Below are 10018 nucleotides of genomic sequence, written 5' to 3' on the forward strand. Positions count from 1 at the left end.
GATAAGAACGCAATTCTGGGCGAATCTTATTCCGATTTGGACTTAGGTTTTCTTTATCCTAATTGGACTTGGACTTAAATCTCCGAAATTTCTAGGTTTCCTAGGGTTTCTAGGACTGGCTTGCTCCCTATAAATAGACCCTTAACCTTCAAGAGAAGGTGTGCTTAGTTTTAGATACAAAAATCTTCTTGGAGGCTTGACAAGTTGAAAAGGAGATAATCCATGGCAGAAGGCCATCCTAGCACCCCGATGAGCGGCTAATTCTGTAATAGGGTGTTGATGTAGCCCTATCCAAGCACAATGGTTTGATTGTATTTACTTTCTAGATTTTCAATTTATGCATGTTGATTGTATAACTCTGAGGATTGCTACAATTGATTTATGTTCTTAATTATTAAATGCAATTGTTCTTAAATTCCAATATCAATATTTGTGAAATTCTTCTCTTGTCTTAGAAAGTATTTTACTTTTATTGAAATCAAATCATTCTTGTTTTCTGTGATTATGAGGATGATGGTTATACAATGGGTTTAATTGACATATGATCAATAGGATTTGATAGGCCATGCCTAGGGAAGACGGATTGTACTACACCCTAGTTTAGTGTAATTTAGGTAGACAATCTGTGCCAACCGAAGATGGGTTATACTTATTCATTGATTGTATGTATCCTTTTAAAGAATTTGATAATTTATACCTAGGGAAGACGGGTCGTACCGCATCTTAGTGGTTAGGTGGACGATCCGTGCCAACCGAAGATAGATTATGCTTATTCTTTAATAAGGTAGTTTCTTGTTTATTTATAACATGTATAGAATGAATTTCTGGGAATAATTACAATTAGCCATTGTTGTGCGGATAGAGGTGAAGTCAATACCCTACACTCTTTCTCTTATTTTAATTCTCTTTTATTTTCATGCACTTTAGTTTTAAGGAAAATCAAAACAAATCTCTTTTCAATTAAGTTAATTTTAATCTTTCAAATTTTGATAATAAAACCCCTGCAGTCCTTGAGGTTCGACACCCTCTCTATAGCCGTATCCTACAAAGATTCGTCCTATTGCGAGTGGTTATTTTTATAATTGATATTTTTGGTCACAAAAATATCACATCACTGCCCATTTCACTTTGGAAAAAATAGGATACCTTTTTTTTTTTTTTTTTTTTTTTTGGGAAGGGAAGAAGATGCGAACTAGTGACTTTCGCTTCATAAGGCATGGTCTCCAATCGATTGAGCTATCCCTTAAAAAATGGACACTTCTATATTTCTATTGATGATTAAATGTCTGTGTAGGATTTAATATAGGTGCCTTAAAGAAATTATAGGAGATTTTTTTATAGCTTCTTTAACGGGTTAGATTTAATTTTACGTACTCTCTCTTTTTCATAGAATCTTAGAATTAAATTTGAACCATTAAAAAATTAAAGAAAATCTCTCGTAACTTTTTTAAAAACTCTTGAGCCAAATCTGTCTAATAATATACATCAATTATTTGAAATAGAGAGGATCATGATATGCATTTGTTATATATGGGGTAAGTACCAAAGTGTGTATTTTTAACATTTACCTAATCTAATTAATCTTGAAAACCAAAAAAAAAAAAAAAAATTCAATCCAAATTTAAATGCATTTTTGGTGGAGACCCTTACAAAATAATTCTAACCAAGTTATTTTAAAAGGTTTTTCTATAACATCTACCTAGGTTCGTTATGGGAACCCTAAATACAATAAATTGAGGTTAGTTTTTGAACATTTACACAATACGAACTTTAAAACCAAAACACAATTAAATCTAATTTGAAACAAGAACCTAGCTAGCATTATATATTCATTTTGCATGCATGTTCATATACAACAATAATTAATAGATGTAAAACATATAAACATATAAATACAATAAATTTAAAACATATAAACATATAATGGATCCAAACATATATTAATACAATATAAAACATATATATAAACATATAAACATATAAATAAAATAAATTTAAAAAACATATATTTGCATCCAAATTATCATAAATAAATCATAAATAAATAAAATAAACACATAAATAAATTTAAAACATATATATATACCCAATCGGCGGAGAAGCTGCAATCGGAGATGGAGAAATTGAGGCCGGGGAACCGCCGGAGACGAAGACAGCGACGGTGAGGACGAACAAAGACGTATGGCGTCTGGCCATTAGAGAGAGAGAGAGAGAGCGAGCTGGAGCGGGTGAGAGAGTGAGTGAGTACTGTGAGATGGAGCGGGAGATATGTGCGGAGATGGCGGAGGAATGGGTGGCTGGCAATACAAAAATCATTGAGAAGGGTGGAGCTGTGCGAGCTATGCGAGGGAGGAGGAAAAAAGAAGAGGGAAAAGGAAAGAAAAGGAGCTTGCATGGAGATCTGTGGCCAAATCTAAATTCTTGACGTGTCAACATGTGACACGTCAAGAATTTTTGGCGTGCCACATGTAGCATGTCAGAAATATATGGGCTAACGTGCCACATGTGACACGTCAAGAATTTTTGGCATGCCACATGTAGCATGTCAGAAATATATGGGCTAACGTGCCACATCAAGAATTTTTGGCGTGCCACATGTAGCATATCAGAAATAAAATAATTACCTAACTTAGTTAACATAAATAGCTATATATGTTTTTAACCTAGCTAATTAATTATGGTAAGCTACTATAATTACGGTAAGTTAATTATTTAGTTAACTTACTATAATTAGTCCGGTTTTTAATTATAGTAATTACCATAATTAAAACACAGCTAATTGTATATGGTAAGTACTTAATTATTTAATTGGTAATTAAGTTTTATAAAACCTAGCTAGCTACTAATTAACTATTTAATTTTTGAAAAGAAATAAATAAAAAGTGCCTCTTATATCACTTGATTTTTTGATAGTCCATGAAAGGTATATTTACCCTATGATATATATATACTTAACAGCTATAGCTAGCTAGATAGGTTCGAAGCTTGCTAATTATTTCAATTTATAGATTAGGTTGAAGGAAATTCCTCCCACCTAGTTTGGAGAAAAACTTTGTCCTATACGTACCCTAGCTAACTATATATATATATATATATATATATATATATATGAAAGGTCATATTAAACAAGTTGGATTAATTTCGAAGTAAAAATAATCAATGCATGTGAAGTTTTCGTATATTGTGAAAGGCCTTAATATATATAAATTCGAAGTAAAAAATCAATGCATGTGGAGGAAACAATAAAATTAATTACAATAATCATTATACACATAGAAATTAAATTTTGTTATTAATTATTAATTGTTATGGACAAGAATTTTCTCCAAATCGGTATGGAGGAAATCTAGATTAAATTCAGGGAAAAATATAATTTAGCTCCCCAAACTACTAGTCATTTTCATTTTAGCTCCTTGATGTTCTAAAAGTGATAAAGTAGCCTCTCAAATTACTAAATAGTTGCAATTTGACCACTATGTTAGTCATTACCGTCAAATAGGATGGAAAATTTAAAACTACGTCATTTTGGCAAGGTTAAGTTACTAAAATACCCTTTTAAAAAAATAATCAATTTGAAAAAATGCATCAGAAAAAAATAAAAATAATAAAAAAATAATAAAAATAAAAATCACGTGCATCTGGAAATTAGATTATGGAAGAAGAACAGTGTAAAAGCAGATATGTTAGTGGATGGAGGGACAAATCATTTGAGAGGCACATGCAATGGACGGAAAACCAGAGAGAAAGTGACAACAAATGGGGGAAAAAGGGTGGGTTGTATGTGGAGCGAAAGTCTTTCACACAGCCATTGGTTTGGTTTGGCCAGGTTTCTACATCTACCCATTTCATGACGAGTGGCTTCCATACAATCATTGTGCGGTGTGAATTAAAGCACCTCCTACATCCTTGTATAAACAAGCAAATTAAATTAAGGCGGTGATAAATTGAAGGGGGTTGGTTTTTGCTGCAACTCTCAAGGTCGGGGCCCCACTAATGGCCCTGGAAGAAACAGTGTGCCTAGGTTTGTGCTGCTGCAACACAAATCAAGTAGTTGTTGGGGTGGCTCGGTGGCCACCCCATGGCCTGTGGGGGTGGCTGAGCGGCCACCCTACAGGCCTGGGTTTGGCCGCCCAGCTTGCCGGCCACCCCATGGCCTATGGGGTGGCCGGCAAGCCACCTCAAAGCAACTTTCTTTTCTTTTTTATTTTTGAAAAACGACGTTGTTTTTTGGGACATTTTTAATTTATTTTTTTTTAAAAAAAAAAGGTTATTTTAGTAACTTAACTTCAAAAAACGACGTCGTTTTGCATTTTTCATCCAATTTAATAGTATTGACTAACAGAGTGATCAAATTGTAACTTTTTGGTAGTTTGAAAGGCTACTTTATCACTTTTTGCACATTAGGGGGCTAAAATAGAAATGGTTGGTATTTTGGGGGGCTAAATTGTTATTAACACTTGGCACTATTTTATATGGGTTAGAAGATATTTCCTCCATACCGGTTTGGAGGGAATTTCTGCATATCAAATTGTTATTAATCGTTAATCATTATTTTGTTATTAATTTTTATTAATTGTTAATTTTTTTATTTAAATACATGATTTTTATTATTACTTTTTAACGTGTGAAACAATGGCACGTCAATAAATAATGACGTGTTAAAATGGCACATCAATAAATATTTACGTGTCAAAATGACATGTCAATATTTACTGACATGGCGGAATGGCACGTCAATAATTTATTGACGGGTCAAAATGACACGTCAATATTTATTGACTTGTTAAAATGATGCGTCAATATTTATTGACGTGTCAAAATGGCACGTCAATATTTACTGACGTGGCGGAATGACACGTCAATATTTATTGACGTGTTATTTGTCATTCCGCCACGTCACACATCAATATTTACTGACGCGTCATTTTAACACGTCAATAAATATTGACGCGTGATAGTTTACCACGTCACTATATTAAATTTTTTAAAAGTTAAATTGAATTTAAATTTAGTAATGTGGCAATATTTGACACGTTATTTCTTGATGTGTAGAATGTGCCTTGTCACTAATTAAATATTGATGTGGCGCATTCAACACGTCAATAAAATAATTATTCTCGTACCACTTTTGCCACGTCAATAATTATTGACGTGACAAAAGGTAGGTTACTGTTTGCCACGTAAAAAAACATCATTTTTTGTAGTGAATCACTCTCTTTCTTCTTTTAGTTATTTATTTACTTTCAGTACTTCGTATTTTGTCAAAATAAGTAGGTTTACCCCCACATATGTATATATATATATATATATACATATATATATATATATATATATGAAAACACTAATAAACATATAGCCATACTCACTATAGAGAGAGATAGGGTTCTGATGCAACAAACCTGAAGTAAACCTTAAGTTTCAGTACTAGTGTACTACTTATCTCGTATAGGTTCACTAAACTTGCATAAGCCTAAATATATTTCCTTGGTTTCTACACAATATTTCTTTACGGTTCTATTTTTAAAATTTATTTTAATCTAGTCATAAATTTGTTATAGGCAATAAGAATGATTTTGAATAAAATTAACAATTTTAAATCTCAAAAGTGAGAAGAATGATTTTTGAATAAAAAAATAATATTAATTCAAAATAAATATTATTTAATTAATATTTAAATATTAAAATCGAACCGGCCCTACCTACCAGTGTAGCAAATTAGTTTTTGAACTCGCCGATATACTCAATCACTTTTTTTCTTAGAAGGGAAGAAAGTGAAAGATTTGATTTTGACTGTTTGTGAATTCTGTCAGTATGGCATGGCCAAACAGCTACCTTATGCTCATTCTTCAAGGGTCATCCTCACCTTTGGTACTTGTGCACTCAGATGTTTGGTCATCACCGTCTATTTATGTCACTCAGTGGTTGTTGTTATTATGCAGTTTTCATACATGACTTTAGTCGTTTTTGTTGGGTCTATCCATTATCTCAGAAATTCTGATGTTTTTATCTCTTTTGTAAAGTCTAAGTCTCTTGTATAGAATCAACTTTCTCGTCGAATAAAACAATTTCAATCAGATAGTGGAGGTGAATTTATTTCCAAAGCTTTTTCAGATTTTTTTGATTTGCATGATATAATTCATCGCCGGTATGATACCATGAAAGATTTAATGTGATTGGCTAACTTAGCCAAACCGTGGGTGTTGTATTGATATATAGATGTACAATTGACAGTTTGGATAGTAATCCAAGACTCAGTTTATAATTCAAAATATGAGATAACAAAGCATATCCTATCTTGATGAAGCTACAGTACGTTGGTGGGAAACTTGAATTAGCTTGCTGTTGCTGTGTGGATAACTTTGTAGATATATGTGAACTTGAATTTAAATTTGAATCAGAAACAGATGTGGGAAAGTATATCTTATCATGTTGGTTAACAGAAAGCACCATTAATCAATGGCCATTACTTGATGAGTACGTACAATACAAATTTCACGGAGGCTAAAGATACTTTTTGAGGTAAGAAAAAAGAGATTAACAACAATTTTGTTCTCTCTCTGGAAAATCTTGGGTTTAATTCTCTTTTCTCTTTGGTGAGAGTAGCCGGCCACTTCCTTTGTGAGGTTTCTCCAATCTCCTCCCTCTTCTCTATTTCATTTTTCTTGTTCTTGTTGTCTTTTTTTTTTTTTTTTTTTGGTGGTGGTTTTTGTGTTGTGCTTTCCTACTAGACAAGGAGCTCCGAGGCCTCCTTCATACTCTCCACTCAGTCTCTATACCGCCTCCGTCCTTCCATGCACTGCTGTGCTGCGTGTTAAAATACTTGATTAAATGATTAAATTTACCTCTTCCTATCAGTTTAAACTTACAAATAATTATTTAACTTAATAACAGAGCCAAAGGTTTTGAGTTTGAACATTGACTTTATCATTCACCCCCATTAAATTAAAAATATTCAACGTGTTGGGTTTCACCTATTAAAAGAAAATTTGAACCCACTCGTGAGATGGAGTGTTAAAGTATTTGATGTTTAATTTATCTCTTTCTATTAGCTTAAACTTTTGTTGCTCACCTCCTCCTCAAAATTGGTTGGGCTTTTAGATCTAGTTTTTTCAAAACTAAATCTACTATTTTCTGTTAGTTTCGCCCCTACACGCAGTCCACCATGCTCCAACGCGTGGATCTCACTCGCCGGCGCGTATATCCCACGCAACCTCCATGCCCCGATCGTCGCTACTGTCTACTAATTTTTTGTTGCTTTCATGTTGTATTTCTTATGTATTTTCGCAACTTTCTTTGTATTTTGTTGTTCTTTTTGTGTTGTGTGGGTTATTATCTCCCTGATTTTCAGTGTTTTGATTTCTTTGTGGAGACTTGTAGTTGAATTTGTGTTGGTGCCTCCTTCTTCTACCGTCTCTGATTCAGATTCTAACAGTACTTCTTCCGATTTTGGTTGTTGTTGTTTTCAAGTACGGGTTAAGATAAGTTCACCTTAATCTGTGTCCCTTTGTGCTTTTGTTACCGCTCTATATGTGGCCATATTAAGAGGACTGAGACACTTATTTGTCCAATTTTCTACTATTTATTTGTATTTTCACACTGTTGTTTTTATTTTGGGTAAATTATTAGAGAGTTCACCCATTTTCTGATTTTTTATTGTTTTTCTTTAGGACTCACAACTCTTTCTTTCTTTTAGATTAAGAGTGGGAAAGATAGCTTCCTTACAACCTTTCCTGAATCATATATATATATATATATATGAACGTACGTATTCAGCGGCAGGGACCAGGGAGGTGAACGTACGTTACGTATGCATGATGCATGCATTGGACCAGCTGGGGAGATGTATGGTGTCCTCTCGTTTTGCATTGTGGGGAGGCAAAAGCATCTCCTTCCTTCCATATATATAAATAAAGCCATCTGGTTCTTTTCTTTTCAATGATTTTTCATTGTCCTTGGCCCCCCTTTCCTTCTTAGTGCTTCTAATCTCTCATTTGTTTCTTGTCCCATGCATGCCAGGTTGAATCATTGCAACTATTCTCTAATGTGCGGTCCAACTCAGAATCCAATCACTACACTCCCCAGTCTGATTGCAACATTGGCTAAAGACGCACAATTTGGAACAAAATTGCTAAATTGCTAAAGGAGATTGACATTTTGAGAGTCTTTTAGTAAGCTTATAATATATAATATAGAATATATATTTTTCTTGCGTTCATATGCTTTCAATACAAATAAGAGAATACAGATTGTTGAGGTTCAACAATGCAACTCTGCTCACTTGGATGGCTCTTAAAATATGCCTTGCGATATGCAATTTCGAATACCATAAAATGATTTTATATATATACCATCACCCAATCCCAACCATCCATTGAGTCATTGACCCCCAAAATGGCACTTTTGAATAATTATAAGGTATCTTAACTTCTCCATGATGAGCTAGCCACAAAGTAGCTAGCCTGTGTGAACAGAGGAAAACTTGCTCACATGCCCACTTTTTTCACTCTCCCCTCTCTCTCTATATATACAATCTGAATAATCAGCTCTCTCCATGCAAAGCTTTCTCCTCTCTCCTCTCTGGTTTTCTCCCATTTTTGTGCAAACCTGAGCTCATTGAAATAAGGTTGCTGCTGCCTCCAAAATGGTTCAACCAAAGGATGAAGGTCCTTGGTCAACCGGCCTCTGGAGCTGCTTCTCTGACATGCGTAGCTGTAAATTCCTTCTCCTTTCTTTTTTTAGTCTTACTTGAAGAAGAGATTATGTTCTGCATTAAGCAATGTTAAAACTTCTTTTCTTCACCCAAGGGATTAACTCGAGTGGTAAGTTACATAGTTCAACCCTCGATCCGCCTTGAGTACAACTAATTTCTTAGGGCCATGATCGTGGGCGAATGCCAAAGCATTATAACTTGACCGGCCATGTAGGTGGGGCGCTTTACATGATGTCTCAAAGACCTAATTAGGGCAAAGCCCCAAATATCTTGTTTATTGAAAAAAAAAAAAAAAAAAAAAAAAAAAAAAAAAAAAAAAAAACTAACTAACTAACTAACTAATTACTAACAAATTCTTTTCCATGATCTATAAAGAAAATCCTTGTGTAATATTTGGGGTTTAAAACTAATTAATATGCTAATCTTGTTGCAGGTTGCTTGACATTTTGGTGTCCATGTATTACTTTCGGGCAAGTCTCCGAGATTGTAGATAGAGGATCATCCTGTAAGTAGGACAAAAAACTCTGAGTAATGCTCTTTAAAATACTGTTATACGATTGTTATATAATTGAAAAGAGATGACAGTACAAATCAGCCATTGAATGAACAAGAACTTGTAAAAAAGTAAAATCAATGGTTTATTTGCACTACCACATCATTTTTGTTAAATTACCAGTTGCACAACATGTGAAATATTTAATTTAAATGGGAGGTGATTTAACAGAATCAAGGTTTGATCTAATGACTTTTGGCTCTAATACCATGTTAAACTGCCAATTATATCACAATGGTCATATAGTTTTCATATATATATATATATTGACTTTTTTAACATGGATGTGCTATTTGAGGGAATTTTCAGCTTGCGGTGCAAATGCGGCCTTGCTTTACTTGCTCAGTGCTTTCACTGGTTGTGGTTTCTATTACTCGTGCTATTATCGATCTAAACTGCGAAGACAATATATGTTGAAGGAGAGCCCATGTTGGGATTGCTGTGTTCATTTTTTCTGCTTTCATTGTGCCTTGTGCCAAGAGTATCGTGAGCTCAAAAACCGTGGTTTTGATGTGTCTGTCGGTAAAATACTTCTCTATCAATAACTACTTGAACTAAATGTTTACTTTAATGGCTTATCACTCTTACTCTCACACTTCCAAGTATATGCTTCTTGATGTAATAGTAAAAATTATTATTGGATCCAAACTCCAATAATACTGATCCATTCAAAATGAATTGGTGATTTTTTAAATGACTTAAAGTCGCCCCTAAAGGTCCTAAAGTGGACGCTGTTGCCAACAGCGTCGACTTTT

General features: G+C 33.8%; 1 pseudogene across 1 annotated transcript; it reads left to right on the plus strand.

Moving 5' to 3' along the window:
- Positions 1-8515: 8515 nt before the first annotated feature.
- Positions 8516-9808, plus strand: LOC132166932 (protein PLANT CADMIUM RESISTANCE 2 pseudogene; annotated as a pseudogene). The gene is made up of 3 exons (XR_015911319.1): positions 8516-8711; positions 9144-9215; positions 9573-9808. The product of XR_015911319.1 is annotated as a protein PLANT CADMIUM RESISTANCE 2 pseudogene (transcript).
- Positions 9809-10018: the final 210 nt, after the last annotated feature.

The sequence above is a fragment of the Corylus avellana genome, chromosome 2, assembly GCF_965113065.1.
Source record: "Corylus avellana chromosome 2, dhCorAvel1.hap1.2, whole genome shotgun sequence".
Lineage (NCBI taxonomy): Eukaryota > Viridiplantae > Streptophyta > Magnoliopsida > Fagales > Betulaceae > Corylus > Corylus avellana.